Source organism: Elephas maximus, chromosome 9 (assembly GCF_024166365.1).
Source record: "Elephas maximus indicus isolate mEleMax1 chromosome 9, mEleMax1 primary haplotype, whole genome shotgun sequence".
Taxonomy (NCBI): Eukaryota; Metazoa; Chordata; class Mammalia; order Proboscidea; family Elephantidae; genus Elephas; species Elephas maximus.
The window spans coordinates 113,239,682-113,266,358 of NC_064827.1; the positions used below are offsets into that span (position 1 = coordinate 113,239,682).

At 44.7% G+C, this 26,677-nt stretch overlaps 2 long non-coding RNA genes and 1 pseudogene across 2 annotated transcripts in view; 1 reads left to right on the forward strand and 2 right to left on the reverse strand.

Moving 5' to 3' along the window:
- The window catches only part of LOC126083175 (uncharacterized), a 49,821-nt gene extending 47,669 nt beyond the window's left edge, over window positions 1-2,152 (reverse strand). Inside the window, exons 1-3 of the long non-coding RNA XR_007518739.1 lie at window positions 1,748-2,152; window positions 981-1,108; window positions 648-752 (exon numbers count right to left, since the gene is read on the reverse strand). This is a non-coding gene — a long non-coding RNA (uncharacterized LOC126083175). The remainder of the gene's footprint in view (window positions 1-647; window positions 753-980; window positions 1,109-1,747) is intronic.
- Window positions 1-26,677, forward strand: part of LOC126083168 (transforming protein RhoA-like) — a 512,020-nt pseudogene that overhangs the window by 21,578 nt on the left and 463,765 nt on the right.
- The window catches only part of LOC126083171 (uncharacterized), a 45,857-nt gene continuing 25,669 nt past the window's right edge, over window positions 6,490-26,677 (reverse strand). The window contains exons 6-7 of the long non-coding RNA XR_007518731.1: window positions 8,007-8,196; window positions 6,490-6,701 (exon numbers count right to left, since the gene is read on the reverse strand). This is a non-coding gene — a long non-coding RNA (uncharacterized LOC126083171). The remainder of the gene's footprint in view (window positions 6,702-8,006; window positions 8,197-26,677) is intronic.

The window sequence follows — 26,677 nt, forward strand, 5'->3', positions numbered from 1 at the left end:
TACATGGACACTGACATGTACTGCAACATTATTCACTGAACCAAAAAGGTGGAAACAACCCCAGTGTCCATTAAAGATGATTGGATACACAGAACGTGACATATAGATTCATGCAATATTATGCAGCCATAAAGAGAAAGAAGATTCTGTTATTTTCAATAAGTGGATGAACCTTGAAAACACTCTTCTGAATGAAATAACTGAAATCCCAAGAACAATTATTGTATGATCCCACTTACATGAAAGTCTACAATATGCAAAGACATACAGCAGTTTAATGGCTGGGAGGGCTGGAGGCAGAAAGCATGGGGGTGATTTCTAAAAACAAAGGAACAAAGTCAACAAAAAGAATATTCAAAACCAAATGAAAAGAAACCTATGAAATATTAGCATGTATTATTGATCAAATATTATATTTAAAATACGTGATGTTTTACAATATAAAAGAAGGCCAACCACCATTCTGCCAACAAAAGAGTACATGAAGAACCAACTATGGTCATCATGTTGGGAATAACCTGTGAAGCAGGCTGGCCAGGCTACAGGGAATCCATTTGTACTACAGAGAAGCAGTTACTGGGTCATTCCACAAGGAGGTATCAGTACACTTCTGGGCAGGAGAATCCACCATCATGAAGGACACTCACCAGAAGGTGCAGAAGTCCTTTGCTGGGTCCAAGTGTGGTAGGAGGCGTGTGTGCAGTCACCTTGGGACCGCCATGGTCATTTGACATCACGTGGTGTGTCTGAAGCTACACATGACATGGGGGAAAATAAAGAAGGTCACGTCACCCTATCAGAAAAATAGGAGGCCGAGATGAGGCTCCCAGTGCTAGCAGCAACCTGAGGCTTCAGAAAAGAAAGGACTTGGAAGTAAGAGCCATGTCTATTCACAGGTGGGCTTCCCCATGCTCTCTAGATCCACCCTCCCCACCTTCCCTCAGGGACAGGGCTTCCCCACAGCCTCCCCTGTCACTTACCTGACCTAAACCCCTGCGTTGCTTCTGCCACTCCCACTGAACTGCCTGGGAAGGTGGGGATCTGAACCAACTGATCAGACACACCAGAGGAAACCCATTTCATTCTATCTTTTGGATCCTGAGGCCACCTGTGACAGAAGAGACAAGGGGTGTGGCTGGGAAGGCCTACTATAAGAGTTGAACTGTCATCTTCCTCCAGGTTGTTCAAGGACCACAGACCCAGTTCCTCATCTCCCTTACCTGTCAGCTCACCTGAGCCAACAAAGCTAGAATAGTCCACACACACCTGCACAGGTGTGACTGAGACCTTCACCTGCATCTCACGCTTCTCAGCACAGGGTCACATCAGAAGGTTCACCCTACCCACAACCAAGGCTGGAGGGATTCTGCCAGTGCAAGTCTCTAGCTGGCTGTTTTTCAGCTAACTGAGGTCCTGTCATCTCAGGGTTCTTGCAGTCCTCTCTTCCCAGGCCCAGGTGCTAACACTATGTTTTCCCTCCCTCCTGGTTACTGATGCTCTTTGACTCTAGAAGGGCTCCTAAGCTCTGAGGGGCAGACTTTTGGTGCGACTGGCAAGCCAGGCTTCGTCAGGTGAACCTTTCTTATCAAAGTGACATCTTGCATTTTTACAACTGTAAGGACATCTTTTGCAGCAGATTTAATCAAGGCAAAAGTCCTTTTATGTCCTGACTACTGTTTTCATGGTTGTTGACTATTGATTCAAGGGGCATGCAATCCTTGACAACTTCAGATATACCGCTACTTACTTTGGTTGTCCAGAGTGAAGATTTTCATTTTCATTATGTTGAAGTGTAATCCACACTGAAGGCTGTGGTCTCTGAACTTCATCAAGTAGTTATTCAAGTTTTCTTCATTTTCAGCATGCAAGTGTCATTTGCGTATCCCAGGTTGTCAATGACATTCCTCCAATGCTGATGCCCCATTCTTCCTCATATATTCTGGCTTCTCAGATTATTTGTTAGGCATCCAAAACCCCATAGAGATTGAAAAAGTGAGATGAAAGGATACAATATTGCCACACCTCTTTTCCAGGGACACATAGAAGGGCCTAAGTCCCCCAAATGCTCCACTCACAATCTCCAATAGAGTACACCAATGATGTCTACATGTTCTTGCTTAACACATTCGATTGACACACAGGCACATACACCGACAGAAAGACACACACACACACACACACACACACACTGACCAATGATGTGTTGGTAGATATTTATCAATTCACTCTCCACTGGGAGTGTTGCAAGTCTGCTTTGTAAAGACTGACAACTCACCTGATAGAAGTAATCCTGCCACGGCTAATTTCAAGGTACCAGCCTGATGTCACTGACCCCCAATGGGCAGAGATAAGCACCACCTACTATCCCAAGTTAATAGGAGCCGATGCCAACATACATGATCCACTTTCCTATTAACATGTACACACATTCCACCTGCACCATGAGAAGGACCTTTAGCTCCCACCCATAATATGTAAACCAAATCTCACTATACATCTCCAGAACACACAGCTCACAACGCCTGAACACACACATACAACCTCGACCCACAACCTGAATATACAAACATACCACATCTTACTGCTAATAGTTTTACGACAAAAACCCTACGGACCGTGAACACTCACAGTTGTTACTACAACGATGTGTATGCTCTCCACACGTGCCTGAACACACACATGTACAACAAACACTACACACAATCTAGCTCTCTGACACCACCATGTTCAAAATCTCACTTCATAAGCCACGCTAATACAGACACACACTAAAACCCACATCTCTAAAACACTTATAATACACAAATTCCAAAATGCATGCACAATTTATATAAATCTTCTCAGTTTCCAAAGGTACATCCTGAATCTCCCACATCCTCCAGAACAAACAGCTCTGAAAACTAGTGAAACCAAATAAACACACAACCACATACGACCCTTAGTATTAATATATGTAAGTACATCACATGAACATTGAAAATGTACATACAAGCTATACCACCAAATTCTGCAAGAATTAGACCAGAATAGGCACAAAGAGAAATGCTGGCTGCTTTCATACAGACACAAACCCCCCACACACTCACCCATAACCCAACCATGTATATATACCCCACACATGTATAGATGCAGATAAAACTCCAAAACACCAACAATCCTTGCAGTCTAGCTAATATACACACACAACCCACGCCCCTAAGCGGCCACGTGTTCACACATGCCAGACACAACACACACAGACACATACACACATGTAAACAGCCTCAATTTCTCAAAGTATACATCACCCAAAACACTATAGATTATCACGTCTCTAATATAGCCTCATTTCCCAACCTCCGAACATGCCCAAACACACACATCTAGAAACACCCTAACATTCTCCAAAGAAACACTTGTAGAATACTCCAAGAATAATTCACCCTCCCACTCGTGACTTACACACACCAGTATATACTCCCCACTTACAATGAGATATCTCTTGCACATCCTGAATAAATACACTGGAACCCTGTTCCAGGTCCATATCTCACGTTCCGAAACAGCCACATTCTCAATATCTCACACATAACCATATCAACGTGCCTCTACTACATGTAAAAACAATTCTCCCACACCCTGTGCAAATACACAGCCCCATATTTTCATCAGATACACACCTCCTCATTTTCCAGAATACACCATACTCTCTACTGAAAAATATTACACACAGCCCTGGAAAATAGTCATCCAAATGGCCATGCCCCTTCATGAAACACACAAGTTCTTTACCCATACAACTGGCCTTATACCCTAAATCTAACCTAAATTATCCAGGGAACTGAAAGTATGCAACAATGACCCTGTATCTTCCAACGCCAATAAACCCTCATAATGCCTGTCTACACATAATCCAACAATCCAAAATACTCAAACAGAAATCAATTTCAAATTTTCTAGTGTACAGAATCACACAAACCCCAGACCGAACATGGAAGAATTCATGTGCAACTCCAGAAAAGCACCCAAAGCAACACAAATGTACAACATGCCCTGACTACACACCGGTGATCCTCTCTCAGTCCCCAAATATAAAAAAGAACAGGTCCTACACCCAAACTAATACACACAGGCACGCTCCCTCAGATGCCCAAACGTAAAGCTGAGAAACCCATTCCAAACCTGCTATTAGGTACACAGAATGACCCAAAATCTATGGCAGGAGAGCCATGCCCTAAGTATTCCCTCCAGCCACAAATTGTAAAGAGCTCACCTTCAAGTCTTTGAGTGCACATGCCTGTATCTCATGCCCTGCACACTCCCACAAAACACACTCATACTGAACCACAAATATTCATACAGACACCGCCAACCCACACATACAAATACCAACTTCCCGCGAACCCATTCACACATACACAACCCCCAAACTGTGAATTCACAGAAACACATGGCCTACAGAGTCCCAAATAACGGGCACAGAAGTACCCACACCCCTCAATTCTCACAATCCCTACGAAGCTCACAACTACATCTCTGTCCTATTTCAAGTTATACACACCACCACACAAGTATCCACCCTCAAAAAACAAATGCAAAACTTTTGCATCTCCTCAAGTACAAACACTGACCCCCGACAGCCTATTAATATACACACGTGCCTCACATTCCAAATACACCCACAGACACTCACTCCAGGATAGAAACACAAATGCAGCAACTTACAGCCTCAAATGCACACACAGTTGTCTGCTGGCAAAGGATTACACACTCACACTGGCTTTCTGCAGAATCATACATATAAAATCTCCCAGATACACATGGAGGAGTGACACAGAATTTACTGATTTCAGTCAAACATGCAGTACTCGTGACTGGAAATCTTTTATACACACATCATTAGCAGGGTGCTTTTGTAGATCTTGGAAAATCTGCTGCATCCTTAACCCACCATGCTTGCAAGTCAGTCATGATTCCATGCACGACACTACAAATAAATGCTTGGTTTTTAGTCAATTCAGCAAAGTCACTCACTTCCTCAGCACAGCAGTGTCATTTGAACATGAATGTTGGTTGATATGTTTCTTATGTTAACAAGGAAGACCTAAGAGACATGAGGTCCTAGGCTGGAACTTGACAGAATTTTCCTTGACACGAGCTCTTTCTGTGCTTAAACAGAGAGTGCTTTTCAAATCCTTATTTTTCAAAATTAGGTATTATTCAAAATGCAACAGATAATGACACACTTGTCAGTTTAAAGAGTCATTATTGAAAGTTCCCCCCTCATTTTCAGTCCACCAGTTAGGAAAACAATCACTGCAGTCCTGAGGTGCAGCCTTTGCCATTTCCCGTGGTATAAATACTGCCAGCACAGGGCACGCTAGCAACCTGAGAGCGCTGAATTCTACACCAGGAAAGGGGGTCTCCCAATGCAAAGCCCACCTGCAAATAACCCAAGAGCCTACAGGAGGGTAAAGCATAGCAGCAACATTACCAAGGATGTTTGTGTGTCCCTTACCTTCCTTTGTAATAGAACTGACCGAGGAGAAAGCGGAAGAGCGGTGCGCTCCTGTGTGCAGGGTCTGAGGCCTCCCCTGGCACAGCCCAGCCCAGAGCGAGACCTACCCTTAGGGACCCTGCCTTCCCTGCTCCTGCCTCGCGCCTCCCTGAAGGGGACCTTCTGCAACTGACGCCTGAGGCCGTTAGAGGGCGGCAGTGCGCGCGCCCCAGAGCCTTGTCTCAGGAGGCTGTGCGCATGCGTGAGCTCCTAAAACAGGGCGGGCTTAGCCTTGCACCCTAAAGGCTTCGTACCTAAAGCATACCCTTTGTTGTGAGTGCATTCTGACTCACAGCGACCCCATAAGACAGAACTCTATCATCCAAGGGCTATTTTTCCTCAGGCAGCCCTGCTGATAATTCAAACCTCCCAGACTGCCTTGCAATAAGATATGCTTGATTTTCACATCCCCTACCTCTGCAGATCCTACTAAGTTGTATTTGCTTTTTTACATGGACTATACTATTCTCTCTCGGAAACCCTGGTCGCGTAGTGGTTAAGTGCTACAGCTGCTAACCAAAGGGTCGGCAGTTCGAATCCGTCTAGGCGCTCCTTGGAAACTCTGTGGGGCAGTTCTACTCTGTCCTGAGGGTCGCTATGAGTCGGGATCGACTCGATGGCACTGGGTTTGGTTTTTGGTTATACCGTACTCTCACTATCCCTGGCTCTACAAATCAAGGAATGCATGCTAAGAGATCTCTTAAGGGAAAAGTCCTCAATATGTGTCCTTCAGTTTACTTTTCTCCTGTTTAGTGAGTAGGAAAACATCTCAGCCAGTGTTACTTTCTTCCTGTCCACATAGCAGGTACTGTGGGAAGAAAAAAATTATTTCCTTTTTTCATAATATAAATTAATTATTCCTGTTACCCCTTAAAAAAATACGCACCAGAATTGCATCATTGTATTGCTTTTAAGGGTTTTTTTTTTTTTTTTTTTAATTTCAATAATCCGACAGCCTTTTTCTGGAAATTGCAAGATTTGTATTATTTCTCACTCCTTGGATGACTCTCTCCATGGCCCTACAGAGCCAACACACGGAGCCTCCAAGTGCACAGGCTGAGAGAGAAATCACAGCAGCTGAATAAGTCTCAGTCATCACATTTTATCATTTCCTCCAGTGCTCTGAGGTTGGGTGGAAGATCATCTGTCGTCTGTGTTCTATGACCTAAGAAGAGAGATGATTTTTTTTCAGTGGTCAGTGCAGGCCTTAGAGTTTTTCTACACAGATGGTCGGAGAGCCAGTTCCAAAGGACTTTTGGCTTTGTGCTTTCACAGCCAATAGTAGTAAATTTCATAGGGGCTAATTTAATCACACATGCTTCCATGGCTGAATATTTTCAGGCAGTAGAAACAGAAATTGCAGAATGTGGACATTAATGCTCCTCCACAATGCAATGTTTAAATCATTGGCTCTGGGCTCACTCATTCAAATCCAATGGTCCTAAATCTAAGTTAGTATGTAAAATGGGAAAAAAATTCATGGACTCACTGGCAAGCAGAAGAATGAAAGAACAAGTCTGCTTTTCTTGAAGGCCTAGATGCACTGATTTGCCCCACCATTGGCCTAGATTGAAAAGCATTTAAGGTTGCTCCACGGGAGAAGCTCAACTCCTAAGAAAAGTCAGCAAGGTTTTACTTTTATCAATCACCATGACTAGCTTTTAAAAATATCAGGGCGGTTTTTCTTGAATCTAACTTCACCATCTAAGCTAAGACATGAGTGGAGTTGTTCAGTGTAGGTGCCAGAGAAAATACAAAGATAGATGCACACAAGAAGCTGCTTCCTGGTTGCAGAGAATTAAGGGGTGGGCAATTTCCAGAAAGGCAGAAGCTGCGTGGAGGCGCTCTTTTCACAGTGGTTGGGCAAACACTGTGGATGCTGAAGATAGAAAGATTCATTGGGTCTTATCAGGTTTATATTTCAGGTAAAACTCAGACAGCATGAGGCAATTCATGAGGACCACATTATGAAATGGCTTTGTCACATAATTGTCGCAAAGAGGGGAGAAGAACCCTTGTCTCCTCCGAGCTTCCAATTCTCTGTTCTCCTCTACAATATGGCTGCTATTGCCTTTTTCCACATTACCCTCAAGTCAAAATATCTTCCCCATTGACAAGAATCTAAGTTAGTGCCAGCAGGGAAATTTTCTCAGTGAAGGCTATCAGTGTGGAACACTCCTTCATGCCTCTCTCCTTCCCTTATACCCTCCCATCTGAAAGGGCACTACTGGTGTGAGAGCAGGATTAAAGTTGGTCTCACATTACTTTTCTCATTGCAACCACTAGGGGTCAGCACCCTTCATCACCCATGACTAATTTTGCATCAAGTGTCTCTTCCTGAAACAACAAAATAAGTGCTCTTTCAACTCATTTTAATACACTGAAAATTATGCTCATGGTGAAAAAAAGTCAAACATATTTTATTTAATGAACATTCTACCATTACTCACACAAAGATTTGAGCACATACCTTGATGAGCCTGGATTCCAAAGAGCGAGGGTGTGTGTAGGACTTCATGGCTCAGAATGGCCAGGTAGGGGTTAGATGGGAGCAAGTGTGTGTGTGACTTGACTTTGGTGAGTAGAATCCTGTTTTGGTCTCAAGATACCCACCCATTTTACGGCCATGGGGCTCCATCTAGCACCTGAAGAACCCAGGGCTGTTGGAAAAAAAAAAACAAAAACAAAAACACTCATTATCCATTGCCTTCGAGTTGATTCCTAAGCTCATTTAGTTTAGTTTCAGAGAAATACATTTTCTTCTCCCTCATCCTTATAGCTGCTCCCATGCCCACTAAGCTCAAGAGCTCCAGAGGGTTTGATAACCATTCAGTATCCCAGATGATCAAAATGACCTGTAAGATCATGTATAATTGGTGTGCTGGTTTGGTTTGGGCGCTGTGTTTTATGTTTATGGAACCAAGATTCCAACTCTGACCTTCTGAGTGCAAATTCAGTTCTGCTCTTATGAGGGTGAGTAAGTCATAATAGCTAAGGTTTTTTTTATTTTCCCTCTGGTAGGTTTGCCACATAAAATACAGGCCACTTGTCAACTTCAAATTTTTGAGAAAGAACAACTAATGTTTTTGTGGAATCCTATTGGTGCGGTGTTCTTGAAACTATGTCTTCATATTACACAGGGATTCCTTGGAGTCCTGTATTTTACTTGCTAAATCCAGCAAGCCTATTCTTGGGCTAATTTGATGTTTACGAAAATGTTGCAGTTCTCATTGTAGAATCTAGGGTATATGTAAGAATACAAACAGAATCATTGATCCAGAAAGGGAAAGAAAAAATATAGACATACAGGATAGCATTAATTTTAAAGGAAAGAATAAATATATACATATATATATAGGAACACACCATACTTGTATAATGAAAACCGGGAAACTGAAATCACTTTTGAGAAATGAGCATAGCTTGCGTTAGTTACCCCCAGTCACATACAATATTTCTGGAAAGAGGAAAAAGAAATAGAAAACATCATCGATTTCCAATGAGATGGAGAATTTGGTTGCCAAGAAAAGGTGTGGGGGGTGGGGGGAGGAGTTGTCACTGTACAATCTATCTGAACTACTGGACTTTTCAACTATACAGAGGTATCTTTCTTTAACTACTGAATTACAGTCATTGTTAGTAATAAGATACTTAAATATGAATGTACAATATAGTAATCTGGGAAACAACAGAAAATCTACTTCTGGTCATGGAATTAGAGGCTGTCGCCCTTCCTTTAATACACTGGGGCTTTCCAGGAGAAAGGATCATAAGTAAGGCTGGCCATGCTGCAGCCCCCAGAGTTTTAAGTAACGAATGGGAGTTCAGGGACACAAGGACTGCCTCCTAAACAATAATGTATACAATACTGTATGCACACACACCAAACACAATGGAACTTCTCTGAAAACCCTAATTTCAAACACTTGGATTCCTTGTCTCTATATGTACCCCACCTTCCATTAGACAAGGTGTCCTGAATTTTGTTTATGAAGTGCTGGTGACCTTGTAATAATTCAAGAACCTGCCACCTAGAGTTGGGGAACAGGGTGGGTGTAGGGGCTCAAAACTAGGTATGTTGATGAGAATTGAAGTCTAGAGTAGAGCCTTTCTGCTGTGGATCTGAGAAAGAACGCACAAATGGCCCTAAGAGGTTCACACTATTTGTGTTGTCAACCATAATTTGAAGGAAACAGGTAGCTCTTGCCTACCTGTCAGATCCCTTTCATGGAATGTCTCCTCATCCCCACCTGCCCTCCACCCCTCCCCCACTGTAGAATGTCTGGAGTCCTACATTCTACTCCTGTTTAGATTCAAACTTTTCCCTCCTTTTCTTGGATCCATGAGCATCTGTTGGAGCCAGATCACGCTCCGAGTCCAGGACGTGGCGATTTCAGGTGCTGAAGGCTGCCAGACAGCTGTGGTCAGTGCCCCAGCCTGTGGAGATGTCTTCAGAAAGAGGTAGGCCTGGAGGGGAGGGGGTGTGTTATCAGATCCCTACCACCCCTCCAACCCTTGGGAATTCAAATTTGACACTTCCCCTGGGGACAAGCTGTCTGAGCAGGAGTGAGGAGTGGACCCTTAACACCACCTGGAATATCCAACCTAGGGAGCCTGAAGAGGAAGATTGGAAAAATGAGACAGGAGGCTGGGGAAGGAGGAAAGGGGTTTTATAGTATGCATCATGAAAAGAAACGCTCAGGAGGAGATAGGGAAACCACTCTTTTGAAGACTCACTCTTTCAAGAAAGTCTGGAGGACACTTTCTACTTCAGAATGTCCCTTCCCTGCTAGTGAGCCTGCTGGGGGCATTTCAGACAGAGTGGATGTCAACCCTGTTCCATGGGTTGGAAAGAGCTTATGAGGGTGGCAGCCTGTCTGCCTGGGATTCCTGAGAGAGGTTCTGTGAGTCATTGATAGCTTGGGCCTCTTACTTTTCGGTAGACAGAGGCCTGAGAGTCTAGTTGAAGTGCTCACAAGTTCTCTAGTGGAAAATTTCTCAACTAGAGAGAAAGAAAATCTAATTCACTCTTGGGACTTCTTGCAGTCTTCACCACTTTGCCCTTCCATACTGATGCCCATCAGCTGAGATTCATTGTGCCGATTCCCAGTGACCAGGCAGGGAATTCAGATGACCTAACACCTTGTTGCCTTTCCTACTCCTCCATTTACCCTTTTCCTTTGTCTCAACAGCAACTCCAGTGCTGGGTCCGGATATGACCATGAGTCCTGGTGCCTCCATGTCTCCTTTTGCTGCACTGCCCTTCCCCCCACACACTCCCAGACACCCACATCAAGAACCCAGGGAGCAGCACCCACTCCCCCTCATGACTTCCTCATGCCCTGCAGGCACCCCTCTGGGGCTCTCTGCTCTCCCCAGGACACTTCTGGTGCCTATCGTTGGGGATTCTGGCCACGGTGGGGCCAGAGCTGGCAAGGTCATTGTTCAAGTGAGGACAGAAGGGAGATCAGCAGAGCTGCCTGGAATTCAGACCTTTGCCATGGTGCAGACCCCACTTAATTGGAGTGCCCCAGGGGCTCCCAGTGGAGCACTTGAGTATGCTCCACCCCCTTTTAGGGAAGCCTCTGCTGTGATCCCTGCCATGTCTGTTGTGGGTACTCAGGCTTGTAGGGGAGTTTGGTCCCCAACTCTTTCTCTTCAAGCTCCACCACCAGCTGCCCAGCTGGCCTCCATTTTCCCCCAAGAGAAGGCTTGCTCAGGCCAACACGCTTCTTCTGGGGAGGGAAGCCTGGCCGCCACACAATCCAGGCCTTCGCTGGATGACTCCTCCTGTAATCCCCAGAGTGTTTACCAGAACTACCGACGTTGGCAATGCTTCAAGTCTCTGGCCCGGAGGCACCATCCCCAAAGTCCTGATACAGAAGCTCTTTCCTGCTTTCTCATGTGAGTGCCCTAATCAGTGGGGACAGCTGAGATTATTGTGCAGCTTTCAAATAAAGAGGTCTTGGGGAGACACAATGGAGGTTAGGCTCTTTACGAACACTTGAGTAAAGGTCATGAGGGCGATGGGATATGTTATGAGAAGATATTTTCCTGATCATATTAACCGTACCTCCCTGTGAACAACACATTCAGATGCCTTATTTCAATTGATGCTGACCACCTTGTACATGAAGCCAGTCTTTATATTGGAATCATTATCCTAATAATTATTTACAGGAGACTAAACAGTATGGTGGAAAACCTGGTAGCATAGTTGTTAAGTTCTATGGCTGCTAACCAAAAGGTCAGCAGTTCGAATCCACCAGCCGTCCTCGCAAACTCTGTGGGGCACTTCCAATCTGTTCTATATTGTCGCTATGAGTAGGGATCAACTCAATGGCAAAGGCTTTGGTTCTGTTTTTTTTAAACACTGTGGTAAAGTGAGGACCCATGATATGAATTTTGGTCTCAGACCGCGAACACGACATTCCTCCACTGGTCTTTACTTTCCAAAATAGGAGTTGAGCATATGTTGGCCAGTGCCGTATCATGTCCAGAGGAGAGAGGAAACGGGCAAGGCCTAGGACAACCACTTTAAGTTTACTCCCACCCTCATTCCTCTAGAGAATTCCAGTTACAACAGGGAGGTGGTAGAGTATGCATAGTTGTGAAGGGTTTGGGCTCTGTCCTCCTTAGATTTGTAATCCTGAACAGGCCATTATACATCTTCACCCTAGAGTATCTCATCAAATAAGGAGACAACTACAGTTAACAGGATAGCTAAGAAGATGATATGACCTAATATATGAAGTGTAGTCCAAAGAAAGTATCTACAAGAGCGAAATTTTCCTAGCTACAGTATGTGTGAGTGGAAATTGGCAATGAAGTGCAGGGTCATGGACTTCTGTGAATGACAGGCAGAGTGATTAGTCACGTGGGAAGCTTTATCTTTTCAGAGCAGACCCTACATCTCTCTCAACCCTGAGCTTCCCAACAGGTCAATCGATATCGAACTCTTATCACATTCCACAGGATGTTTTTCCACATACACGTTGCTCTCATTGGCTGAAAGACTGAAGGCATCTTCTTCCCTCTCCCACTGCCCCCCACTCGCCCAGGAATAAAGACACAGTCCACTAAATCCAAATTTCCAGCAGTCTTAGGGATTCCTTGGATTCCAAAACAGCAAGTGGTATCCTGGAGGCAAAAGCACTTGAAATCTAAAACACTGGAAGAGGGATTGACACGGACAAATAGGAAGATAGATGTGATAATGGGCAGAGGATGTGTGTAGGGGTGGTGTTAAGATGGGGATGAGATATGTATTTGTCGAAAGTTACTGACATGCATGGATATTTAGCCCAGTCCTGCGATCCCTGGCTAGACTGAAGCCCACCATGACCCTGGAGGAGGGATTCTGGCGGTCTGTACAGGAATGGCAGCTCAAGAGCAATTTTGACCGGATGATCTTCTATGAGATGGCAGAAAAGTGAGTCCATGGCATCTTGGCCTTGTTGGGACTGAGCAATGAGGTGTGAATGAAGTAGGAGGGCTGGTACAAATCAGAAGGGCTGTGTGAGGAGGAGGTGTGCACTTGGAGAGGGTTCCTGGTTCCCTGATGATCCCGCTCTACCCTCAGACAACTTCTACCACCACATTCACTGCTTGGAGTTTTCTGTTCTGCATTCATCAAGAAATTCACCCCTTCTACATGTTGGATTTGTAGATGCCCCCATACTTGAGTGTTAAGACAGAATGGGGAGAAACACTGTGGCTACCCATGGAGATATAGTCCAAGCTCTAGACACTCTGAAATGAGGGGATATGCTGTACCAGCCAAGTTCCTGCTTGCCTCAATGTCCATATAGCTAACAGGGAATTTGGGGCCACTCCTCCTCATGACAACTGGTACAAAATTGTTCTACAACCGTCCAAGAATGGTCCAGGCTGGAAAGCTGTATTCATGAGAAGACAGCATCTCAGTCACCCTGTTGGACGAGCTTCTGTCCTTCATTGCCTTTCCTCCCTTGGTTTAAAAAAAAAATCATGAGAGGAGCCTGAGGCTTTTGTGAAACCTCATATTCCACCTTTTTTGCAAATGTCTCTTGGACCACTTGCCCACCTGGTTTATATCCCAAGGCCTCAAAGGTTGAGACTAGGACTGGGACACTAGGAACTACTCCTTGGTGTCACCTGCAATCAACTTCATCCCATCCCAGGTTCAGGCTGTCACCTCTACTGTGTGTGTTTTAGGCAAGGGCAGGAGAGGCTTGGAGAACGGTGTGCATGAGTGGGTCCTGCTGTGTGTCATGTAGGTCTGATTCAATTCAACCAACCAGTGTCAGCGTTGTGATGTGCCATCAGGTGCTAAGGGTATGGAAAGGTAGTGAGCACTATGGCTGTGTCAGGAGGAGCTTCCAAGAAGGCCGGGCTCATTTCCTTCACAACCTTCCTATGTTAAGATGAGTTGTGCTGCAGGTGAAGGGATGATGTGGTGAACATGTAAAGGACCCAAACCTTGTTTGTGCCTCCTGGGAAATGGACTTACTGGGCACCTGGACAGGTCATTGAAGGCACATCTTTCTGCACTGCCCCATAACTGGCTATTGTCTGGTCCTGGGGCTCCTGGTACATCTTCTCTTCTCCTCAGCACACCCTGTGCCTCCCTCACCCTTGTCAGGTTCATGGAGTTTGAGGCAGAGGAGAAGTCAGAGATTCAGATGTTGCAGCAGAGGAATGCGTCTGTCTGCCTCCTTCCTCCAGCTCCACGCAATCTTGATCCTCACGGGCCTTCATCCACTGTGGTTGGCCAGCATCCAGGTATGGCTAAGCAAGTTCAACAGGAGCTACGGGCCAGGGGTCAAAGGAGGTATTTAGGGACTGGTTTTGTTGGGAGAAGGCATTGTCCTCACCTGTGGTACTTTTCTTTCAAGAGGGGACAATGGCTATTTCTATCAGCAGAGACTGCCAGATGCCTGGGGTCTCCGCTGTTCTTCTTTACACACCAGTAGTGAGGTGGTCAAGTTTTATAACTATTGTCTCACGTGGATTATCAAATGTGGGCTCCAATACCTAATCAGCTTTAAATGTGGGTCTCAATGAGACTTCTTGAAAAAGAAGCAGTTTCAAGTTTCCCCATAAGTTGACTCTCTTGGACCGTCTGCCTCTTACCTCTTCTCCTCTCACAGTGTTTGTGGCTTCAGGTGTGCCTGCCCTACCAGGAACCATGTCAGTGTCTCCATAATTCTGCCTTTACAACATGGGGTTGGGTGGTGACTTAGTTATCTAGTGTTGCTATAACAGAAATACCACAAGTGAATGGATTTACCAAACAGAAATTTATTCTCTCACAGTCTAGAAGGCTAGAAGTCTGAATTCAGGGTACCAGTTCTCGGGGAATGGTTTTACTCTCTGATGGTTCTCGGGGAAGGTCGTTGTGATCAATCTTCCCCTGGTCTAGGAGCTTCTCAGCACAGGGACCTCGAGTCCAGAGGACGGGCTTCACTCTGGGAACTTCATTCGTGGTGGCATGAAGTTCCTCTCCTCTCTGCTTGTTTCTCTCTTTTCCATTTCAAAAGAGATTGACTTAAGATACAATCGAATCTGTAGACTGAGGCCTCCCTCATTAACACCACTGCCTATAATCCTGCTTCATTAATATCATAGAGGTTAGGATTTACAACACATACGATAATCACATCATATCCCAAATTGGTGCACAACCACACAATACTGGGAGTCATGGACTAGCCAAGTTGACACACATTTTGGGGACACTATTCAATCCGTAACAGGTGGAAAGAGCCAGAATTTGCTGCCACATAAACATCGTCTTTCCAACCCTTCTATAGTGTTCATTCCAAAGAAGGGAGGTTCCATGGCACAGCCCCCTAAGCAACATCAACACAGACCCCAGCACCCTTGGGAGCCCAAGCGGTCCCATGAAATCCCTCCTGAAGCCGTCAAAGATTATGTTGAAATCATGGAAGATCTCCTTGGAACTGCCCATTCAGCCACTGTGGAGCCAGATGGGAAATGTGAAGAAGAAGCAAATGAGGAACAAGAGGAAGAGAATGAGCTGTACCGAGACCCAGGACTCCTGAGCTACATTGACAAGCTGTGTGCACAGGAAGCATTTATCACCAAGGTGGGCCAGGACCTGAGGATTGGTGTGTGTGGGTTCTGTACTTTGGTGCTCCATCCACCAAACATCTAGAGTTTTACCCCAGACATTGTAATTTAGCTCAGTTCCTTCCTCCATAATCGATGTGTGTGTCCTTTTCTTGTGTGTACATGTGTGTGTGTAAGTGTCTGCGTAGGTGTAGGTTGGGGTGGTGATATTTTAATATAATACTGGATGCAAATTCGAGAGGGAGATTATTGATTCTCTTCTAGAACCTCTAAATCACTGGTTACTCCTTGTCAAGGATCTTCACATGCCGCCTCCTTCCATTCTCAGGTGGAAGCAGTTATTCACCCTCAATTCCTGGAAATGTTACTATCCCCAGATTCTCAGGTAGATCCCATGTCCTTAAGGCAGGAGCTGGAGGAAGAGGAAGGACTCACTCTCACTCAGGTAAACCAGAGGAGGAAGGGAGAATCATAACATGAAGCCCACAGGATTTCATCTAACCCGACAGTGCCTTGGCTGTCATGGCTTCTGCGGAAGGCCAGCTCCAGGTGTGGGAGCAGGTGCAGAATGAGGAGGTAAGAGATAACGGAGTGGCCAAGAAGAGGAGTGGAGTGGTTAGGCATTGCGGTTGGGAAAACCACACAAGAGGATGGACAGGCAGAGCTGCAGTACTAGTTATTGAAGGACGCTCATGTGACTGACTTCCCTAAATCCTGCCCCAATACTATGGCCTCCACCACCCACTCAGCCACGTGTTCTCACAGTCTGTACAGAATCAGTAATTATCCATTTTCCTTCCTTGCAGCTGGTGGAGAAGCGACTGCTGGAATTGAAAGGAAAAGTGGGTGTGGAGGCACCCCCAACTTATGGTGTGCCAACCATGGAGTCACCTTGTACAGAGTCTAGGACCAGTCAAGACGCAGGGAGCACAGATAACCACAGCATCCAACTACAGATGAGCGAGAAAATTAGCACAAAAGAGTTGGATACAGATGACTTGCCAAAAGATGGCAGCAGCTACAGTAATTTGTCTAAGTTAAAAGACCTTGCTCCCTTTATGTGGAGTCCCATGTCACAGGAACTTAAGTCTGAACAATCAACTTCTCCTCAACGGGGTCCTGGTTGCACCTCCCCTAGATTGGGAAACAGAGAAACCTTAATGTCCTTACAAGCCTCTCCTATTTTTAGTGGAACACCTGCGAAAGTTGAAAGGTCCGGTGAAGAAGAGGAAGAGGAGGAACTCCCCAGCCTTGACTTCCTCTTGGCATCTCGAGAAAGCCTACTGCCCTGGAGTCTTTCCAAGAGTCCTCTGCCTGCCTCCAGCATTCTGCACCATGGAGTTCAGGGTACCTGGGGAGAATCCCAGCCCCGATCTCTGGAGACAGTGAGTCTTAGCCGTCCTGGACATACAGCTGTGAAGTGGAAGATCCCACCTCAAGTCAGAGCTCCATCACTTGCTGCAAAGCGGCCCTACTCAGGGGCTGACCTCGGAGTCTCTGGGAGGCAACCCTTGACTGTGGGTGAGGTCCAACCCTCGCTGCCTCTAAAAAGAAGATGTGACCCTTCCACTCATGGAAAAAGGAAGAAGCATCTTCTTAGCCATTAGTGAGCTCTCCGATATGTCAGACCATCAAGTTAGGGTCCCTTAGATAGGTTAGGGTTGTCAGTTCCTCCCCCATACTTATTAGGCTAATGCTCCTCCCCTATCCCAGTGGTACTTTTGGCTATTGTACAGATACGATGATGGCAGAGAGGGAGGCCAAAGCCTGGGTAGGGTGCACATCTACTTCCATAGTGGCAGATGAAGAACAGTAGGTTTACTTTAAAGAATAGTCCTCTGTAAATTGGGATTAAAGATAGTTTTGTTGGAAGAAATTCTCATTGACTCTTTCTTCTGGCCCTCCTCTGATGCTGGATGGACTGTGGTGCTGTGAAAAGGAAAAGATATAGGTGTCCCCCGTGTTCCTGATCCACATGTGACTGACCTAGTTCTCTTCTCCAGCTTTAACTGATGTCCTCAGGATGCTCCTGGGGACAGTCTGGCTTTGGCCGCTCACGGCTCACTGATAAATCGCCAGTGATCACTTTTATCATCCATTTTTCACTAGCTGTGGCTTGGTTTGGGGAGCTTTCTGTGGGTATACTATGCGTATCTCTGTCTCTTAACAATCTATTAATGGAACTTGCATTTCAACCTTTCAGCCTTCCTGGTCATTAACTAATGTTTCTATAATTGAGCCTTGAGGCTGCACTTTTCTTGAAGGGGCTTTTTTTCTTTTTCCTAGAAAGATGCCAGACAACAGATCTAAAATGATCCTCAGCATACCCAGGGATTTTCCTGTGTGGTTTATTTGACTTGACAGGATCAACACTTGGCTTCTTGGGGTCATGGCTATCTGTTTCTCTGCATTTACTCTAAGAAATGCTATCATGAATTCTCAAGAGGACTTCTAAATAAGCAATGGTAGTATGCTACCTTCGGTGAGGAGGGAACGAGATGGAATCTGTTAGAAATACATTTATGAAGCCTTCTTTTGATAGTGTGCATATGAACTATGAAAGTAGACAGGGAAGTTAGGAAGTCCCTTTACCTTATTTGTGGACAGGAAAGAATCTCATTCAACCAAATTGGGAAGGTCCACCCTCTGTGCTCAAGGGGACTGACCTCAGGTGCCTTTGGAATCTTCCAAGGAACATCCTATAAGCACTCTTCCCTTTCTTTCCCAAATGATGACTGAAATTCTAGGGTTAAATTGATGTCGATTTGGTCTTATACTTACATCTAAAATAGTTCCTTACAAACAAGAGGAAACTTACCTTACACAATAATGATAAAGTCCAGGAGAAGCAGAGATGTCATGAGGTTCATAGCAGACCTGGATGCCCAGAGTGTGCTAGGCTAGATGTGAGCAGGGATGGTAGGAAGGGCTGAGGAGTGCTAAGGAATCAGTTATCTGACTGTTCGGGCACTTGCATAGACCCCATGTTCAGACCAGGGGTGTTCTAGTGTTGTGGCATTTAGTGCCTGTGAGCTGCTTCCTGTGTTGGGAGGTTCCTAATGGGGATCTGGATGGAGACCTCTGCAAGTAAGATTCTGCTGGGGAAAAAATCAAGATGAAGAGATGAGAATGAGGGGAGAGGACACCTCTGGTCTTTCCTCAGAATTGTCAAGTCCTTGCCCTCCAATCTGCACTTAACTCCTCAAATCCAGGTGTCCATGTCCTGACTTCATCAGTGCATTCTCCTCAGTAGCTCTATTTCTCAACCTGGAAGCTCCCTGGAATTTACCAAAGCTTCCTTCCAGCCTCATGCTTTTTTTCTCCAAGTTCCAAATTCTAATTTTATTCCAAGTGCCTGTGAATTTTCAGGAATGCCATGTCCCAGAAGGTTCCCGGCCAACAACATGCAGGCACCTCATAGAGTGTCCTGCTCAGCATAACCAACAATCCTGGTGTATCCCAGGTATTTACGGGGGTGTACACATCCAACATTGAAAGACAATGTGGTAAGTGAAGGACAGAGCCCTGGCTCCTCAATTCCCCGCTGTTTGACTTTAGAAAATTCCTGTTAAGTCCTCTACATTTCAGGATCTTCACTGGGAAAATAGCATAACGCTGTACACCTCTCAGGGTGTCTGGGATATTAAAGGAGTGATACAGCCGGTCCTTGGCACCCAGTGGTGTTGGCTGTAGGGATTCGGAGGCACTGTATATTCTCACACCCCTGTCTTGCGTGGCTAGATGGAGTTGGGTGATACCTCCAGCCCTCAGGTCCCTGATGTGTGTGGATGAGGAGCCTGTTTAATGGGCAGGGTGACATCAAATGTCACGAATCTGCAACTGCCCCTTGGCTGTTGCAGTTGAAAATAGGCTTCAAGTGTATGCCCTCTTGGTGTTGAAACGGCCCACACAGGTACAGGCAGGGGTGAACGGTGCTACATGTCCTCAGACCCTTTATGCCAGTGTCCAGGCAAAGATGCAGCCCTGGCCTGACTTCCCAGCTGAGGTGGCACGGTGAATTGTTACAGCCAAAGGACTAGTTTGTGTGCAGAGAGCCCTGAGCTCTGGGTTACAGGACTGGCAGTTCTTGCATACTGCGTGACTGGTGGACCGCAGGGAGCGGGGGCCAGGTGTGGAGAGGGAAAACAGGCTCTTCTCCCCTGTTAGAGTCTTGGATGGGGAGGGTAGGTTAGAAGCTTGCACTTAACTTTCACAGGTCCAGTACCATTTCCATCCTGATCTGGAGGCAGCTGCAGACTTTCCACTGCCCAGCCTCTCCTGACATGGTGAAACCTGTCCTGAATGCTACTGCTCTCCTCAGCCTGCCATGCAGCAGCTGACCCAGCCAGCAGGGTGCTGACAACCTCACAACTGGCACTTCTTTGCTGCTTTTGAACTGTCTCTCCAGCATCCTGCCGCTCAGTCCAACTCCTCAGCTTTGTCTTCGATGATCTGGGCCCGTACACTGTCATATAGAATCGATTCACTTCTTTTTCATGTCTTGGATGTAAGAAGAACAACAGGAAGCATCTGATTATTTTGCCATCTTGGCCCTGGCTCCTCCTTCTTCCTTACAAAATTGAAGTGTATTCCAATCTATATATATATTTGTTCCATTAGAATAAAGTCAATTGTTCCATTAAAATAAAGTCAATGTTCTATGCCCAGCATCAACGATCCTATTTGTATGTCTTTAGTCTAGAGTCTACAATGATAACTTCAACATTCCCTTAAACTTCAAAGTCACCGCAAGAATAGACTTGCTGGGTTTAGCAAAGAAAATATAGGGCTCCAAGGATTCCTCACGTAATATTGGGGATATATTTACAACAATATTAGTCATTGCTTAACAGAAATTTGAAGTCAATAAGAGGCTTGTATTTTATCTGGAAAAACTACCAAGAGGCAGAAAACATTAAGCTGTTATGACTTACCCTCGGAAGAACAGAACTGAATTTGCAGTTAAAACGCCTGAGTTTAAATCTTGGTTCCATACACATAAAACACAGCACCTAAACCAAACCAGCATACCAATTTCACAAAATCTCTGCAGGTCATATTGATTATCTGGGATATCGAATAGTCATCAAACACTCTTGAGCACCTAGGTTTATTGGGCAGAGAGCAGACGTAAGGGTGAGGAAGGCAGAAAATCCTTTTCTCTGAAGGAAAAATGCATACAATGCTACAGGCCTAGGATCTTGAGTTGTTAGTTAGGGCCCCATGGCCCTGAAATGGGTGGGTATTGTGAGACCAATGCAAGATTCTACTCACGCAAGTCAAATCCCCATCCACAGACACACTTGCTCCCATGCATCTCCTAGCTGGGCATTCTGGGTCATGAAGCAACACTTCTCAGCTTCAGCATCACCTGTCCCCATCACACACCCTTGCTTTTTTGGCATCTGGGCTCATCAATTTATGTCCGCGATCCTTGGGGGAACCGTGGTATTATCATCTTTCAAGAAAGAATGTTTGTCTTCTTATTCATCACGAACACAATTTTCAGGGTATTACAGTGAAAACGATTTGAAAAAGCATTCATTTTGTTATTGTTTTGAGAGGCTTGGTAGAAAAACTGGTCATGCGAGATGAGGGTGCTGACCCCAAGTCATTGCAACAAGAACAGTCATGTGAGAAAACTTTCATCCTGCTCTCACAGCAGCAGTGGTTTTTGGATGGGAGCATGTAGGGGAAGGAGAGAGAAGCAGAGGAGAAGTATTCCACACCGACAGCCCTCACATAAAAAAAAGTCCCTACTGGCACTAACAACCCTAGTGGTGTAGTGGTTAAGAGCTACGGCTGCTAATCAAGAGCTTGGCAGTTTAAATCAATCGGGCATCCTTAGAAACCTTATGGGGCATCTCTACTCTATCCTGTAGGGTCACTATGAGTAAGAATCAACTCAAAGGCCCCACACACTTGCTTGGGATTGAGCGAGACCTTCACCTGCATCCTTACACATCTCAACAAAGGGACACGTCAGAAGGTTCAGCATACCCACAGCCAAGGTTGGAGACATTCCAGCTGTGCAAGGCTGTATCTGGCAGTTTTTCAGCTAACTGAGGTCCCATCAGCTCAGGGTTCTTGGGACTCTCTCTTCCCAGGCCCAGGTGCTAAGACTGTGTTTTCTCTATTTCCTGGTGACTGGTGGTCTTTGAGTCTAGAAGGGCTACCCAGCTCTGAGGGGAAGCCTTTTGGTGGGACTGCCATGCCAGGCTTGGGACAGGTGCACCTTTTTTTTTTTTTAATCAAAATGACATCTTCCATTTTTATAACTTTAAGGGAGTCTTCTGTAGCAGATTTTCCCAAGGCAAAACATCCTTTGAAGTCCTGACTGCTGCTTCCATTGTTTTTGATTGTTGATTAAAGAGGCATGAAATCCTTGAAAACTTCAAATATGTCTCTATTTACTTTGGTTGCCCAGTGTGAGGATTTCATTTTCTTTATGTTCAGGTGTAATCCATGCTGAAGACTGTGGTCTTTGGCCTTCATCAGGTATTTCTTCAAGTTTCCTTCAGTGGCAGCCTGGAAGGTTGTCATGTACATATCCCAGGTTGTCAGTGACATTCCTCCAATGCTGATGCCCATTCTTCTTCATATATTCTGGCTTCTCAGATTATTTGTTAAGTACAGGGATTGAAGAGTGAGATGAAAGGATACCATATTGTCACACGTCTTTTCCATAGAGATAGAAGGGCATAAGGCCCCAAATGCCCAACTCACACTATCCAATAAGTACCCAAGTGATGCCTAAATGTTCTCAGCAGCACATTCTAATGGCACACAGGCACATACACAGACAGACATGCGCGCGCACACACAAGTAACCAATGTTATCAATTCACTCTCCGTTGCAAGTGTTGCAAGCCTCGATTTGCAAACATTGACAATTTACCTGATATACATAATTCTGCCATTGCTAATTTCAAGCTACCAGCCTGATGTCATTTACCCATATTTGGGCAGAGATATGCACCATCTACTATCCCTTATTAACTGGAGCTGATCCAAGCATAACTGATCCTCTTTCCTATGAGTATGTACACACATTCCAACTGTACCATGAGAAGGACCCTTAACTCCCACCCCAATATATAAACCAAACATCACTATACATTACCAGAAAACACAACTCCTGAACACACACATACAACTACTACCCTCACTCTAAATACACAAACATACCACCTCTAACTGCCTATACTGTTATAACAAAGCTGTATGGACCGCGAATACACACAGTATTTCCTACAACTATGTATACTCTTAACATGTGTCTGAAGACATACATGGACAGCCAATAGTACCCATATATACTCACTGAACACTGTACACAAAACCAAGCACTCTAACACCACCAAGTTCAAAATCGAACCTCAAAGGCTACCCTAACACAGGCCCACGAGAAATCACACATCTCTAGAACACATACAATATACAATTCCCAAATGAATGCACGATTTCTAGAAGACCTCTCAGTTTCCAAATATACATACTGAACCCCCAACATCCTCCAGAATAAATACCCCAGAGAGCCAGTGAAACTAAATACACACACAACCACATACAACCTGTATTATTAATATATGTAAGTACACCAAATGAACACTGAAAATGCACATACAACTAGCCCACCAAATTCTCCAAGAATTAGACCAGAATAGGCACAAAGTGGATCCCTGACTGTTTTCATACAGACACAAACACCCTATACACTCACCCAAAACACGACCATGGATACAAAAAAACAAAACCAGATTCGCTGCTGTCGATTTGATTCCGAGTCATAGCAACCACCACATACTCAGGGACGCAGCTAAAACTCCAAAACATCAACATTTCTAGAACTCTAGCTAATAGACACACACACGGGACCCCCCTAATTGCCCACACATGCCAGGCACAACACACACACACACACACTCACACACACAGATTCCCACTTACTTAATGTATACAGCACCCAGAACACCATAGATTGTCACACAGGTCTAGAAATTGGCCTCGCTTCCCCAACCTCCAAACATGCCCGGAGACAATTACAAATGCCCTATCGTTCTCCAAAGAAACACATGTAGAACACTCCAAGAATAACTCACCCAATGACTCACGATTACACACAGCAGTATATCCTCTCAGTCAATGAAATATCTCTTGCACATCCTATATAAATACATGGAAACTCTGTCCCAAAACTGCCACATTCTCAAAATCTCATACATAACCATATCAACATGCTTCCAGTACATACACAAATTCATTTCTTCCACTTCCTGTGCAAAGGCACAATCTCACTTTTTCATCAGATACCCACCTCCTCATTTCCCAGAATATAGCATACTCCCTACTGAAACTTATTACACATAACCCTAGAAAATATTCATCCAAACTGCTATGCCCCTTCATGAAACAAACTCATTACGAATACAACTGTCCTTGTATCCTGTATATAACCTAAATAATTCAGGACACTAAAGATATGCAAAATATGACCCTATATCTTCAAATACTAATATAACTCACAATGCCTGCCTATATACAATGAAACAATCCGTAGTACTCAAACAGAAATCCATCCCCAATTTTCTTGAATGCAGAATCATACAAACCCCAGAACAAACATGGAAGAATGCATGTGCAACTCCAGGAAAGCATCCAGGCAACACAACCATACAACATGCCCTGAGTACATACCAGTGATCGATCCTTCCTCATTCCCAAAATATACAAAACCAAAAGGCCTTACATGCAAGCTAATCCACACAGGCACACTCCTTCATATGCCCAAATGTCAAGCAGAGAAACTCAATCCAAACCTGCCATTAATACACAGGAAGACCCAAAATTCATGGCAGAACAGCCACACCCAAAGTATTCCCCTGAGCCACAAATTCCATACAGCTCACATCCAAGTCCTTGAGTGTACACGCCCATATTTCATGACGTGCACACTCCCACAAAAGCTCACTTATATTGAATCACTAAGGTTCATGGAAACACCACCAACGCACACATTTCAATACAAATATCAACTTCCAGGAACCAATTCAACACATACACAATCCCCACACTGTGAATTCACGTAAACACATTTCCAACAGAGTCCCAAATAACAGGCACAAAAGCACCCACACCTCTCAATTCTCCCAATCCCTACAAGGCTCGCAACTGAATCTCCATACTATTTCCAGATATAAGCAACACCTCACAAGTACTCCACCCTCAGAAATCAGACACAGAGGTGGTGGGGCCAAGATGGTGGAGTAGTCAGATGCTTCCTGTGGTCCCTCTTATTAAAAAGGCCTGAAAGAATATGTGAATCGAATATATATGACAATTTAGGAGCCCTGAACATCTAAGGCAAAGGTGAGGAACTGGACTGAGTGGCAGGCGGAGGGAGAGACAGTTAAGAAGCAGGAAGGAGTTGCCAGACCTGACCCAGTGGGAACCATCACCCTGCAGGCCAGGATCGGGTGGTGCAGGCGGTGAGGCAAACAATGGCATTTGGGACATGTTTTCCAAATCAGGAGAGACCGAGAGATGGAGATTCCACTCTCACGTCCAGAATCATTGAAAAGTGATGCTCAATTGGCAAAACATATGTACATGCGTCTAACCTACCCCACAGATCAAAAAACGCCCCTTTGGGAAAAATCTCTCTCCCGTTTACCTGCCCCCTTCCTGCTCTACACTGGGTTCAAGCCAGTTTCACAGACTGCCACATCCCCTGAGCTGAAAAAAAGATCCACCAGGTTCGCTGAGATATTTTCCCAGAATTGGAGAGGGAACAATTTCACAAACAGGGGAAAATTATATGCTGGATCCTTTAAACCAAGAACTCAGGGCAGGAACAGCTCCTTTGCCTAGGCACATGCATTAGAGGTCCTCAGACTTTGAACGTCTTTCACCTCTGCATAGACCTGTGTGGGCCCATTTCAACAGTGTAGGCCCTCATTAGCACAGTACAACAGGTTACATACCTGAACCCTCACTTCAACTCTTTCAACTATATGGTGGAGAGGAATGTTCATGACATTTGACGGGACTCTGTCTATTAAGCAGGATCGTCACCTACCCACATCAGGGGCCTGAGGACTTGTGTCTCCACCCATGGAACCTAGCCACCCATGACAGGGCCCGAAGAATAAGTGGTGGCTACCACTCCTTACAACCAATAGAACTGGGGGCTCATAGTTCAGATGGGGGGGGGGGAGGAACGAAAATACAGAAAACTGTTGAAGATTTTTTTGAAAAAAAATTCCCTCATTCCATGAAAAATGAGAAGACGTCCTCTAAAGATGCTCATTGAACCTCATACAAGGTAGATGCTAAAAGAAAGTCACCATGACATATCATAATCTAACTTCCCAAAACCAAAGATAAAGAAAAAATTTTAAGAGTGGCTAGGGATTAACGAAAAGTTACCTACAAATGAGAGTCAATAAGACTAAGCTCATACTACTGAGCAGAAACCAGGCAGGCAAGAAGACAATGGGCTTTATATAAAGTCTTGAAGGTCAAAACTCCAGCCAATATGTATATATCCAACAGAACTGTCTCACGAATATGATAGCGAAGTTAGGACATTTCCAATAAAAAAAAAAAAAAGTTTAAGGAATTTGCAAAAACCCAAGCCAAAATTACAAGACATACTAAAGGGTGACTTCAGGACAATAACCCACGACTGGAACACAAGATAGAGCAACCAGATATCAACCCAGATAAGGCAATCACAAAAATAAATCAGAGCTAAAATGTTCAAAATAGGGAAACGTGTCATCATTAGTTAAAAGATGACAACATTAAAACAAAAAAGAGGGACTAAATAATGTAGCCATAGATGTTTCATATGGAGAGGAAGTCAAGGAGAAAGAAAGAAATAAAAGATTGTTTTAAATGTAGAAAAATTGGGGTAAAGAGTAAGGTAACCACAAAGGAAACTAACAATCCTACGCATCAAAAGAAAGAATAAGAAAAACATAAAGGCTCCACAAACACTAAGTCAACAACAATGAAAAAGATGAAAATACATTTAAAAAACCACCCAGCACAGAAAAAGACATA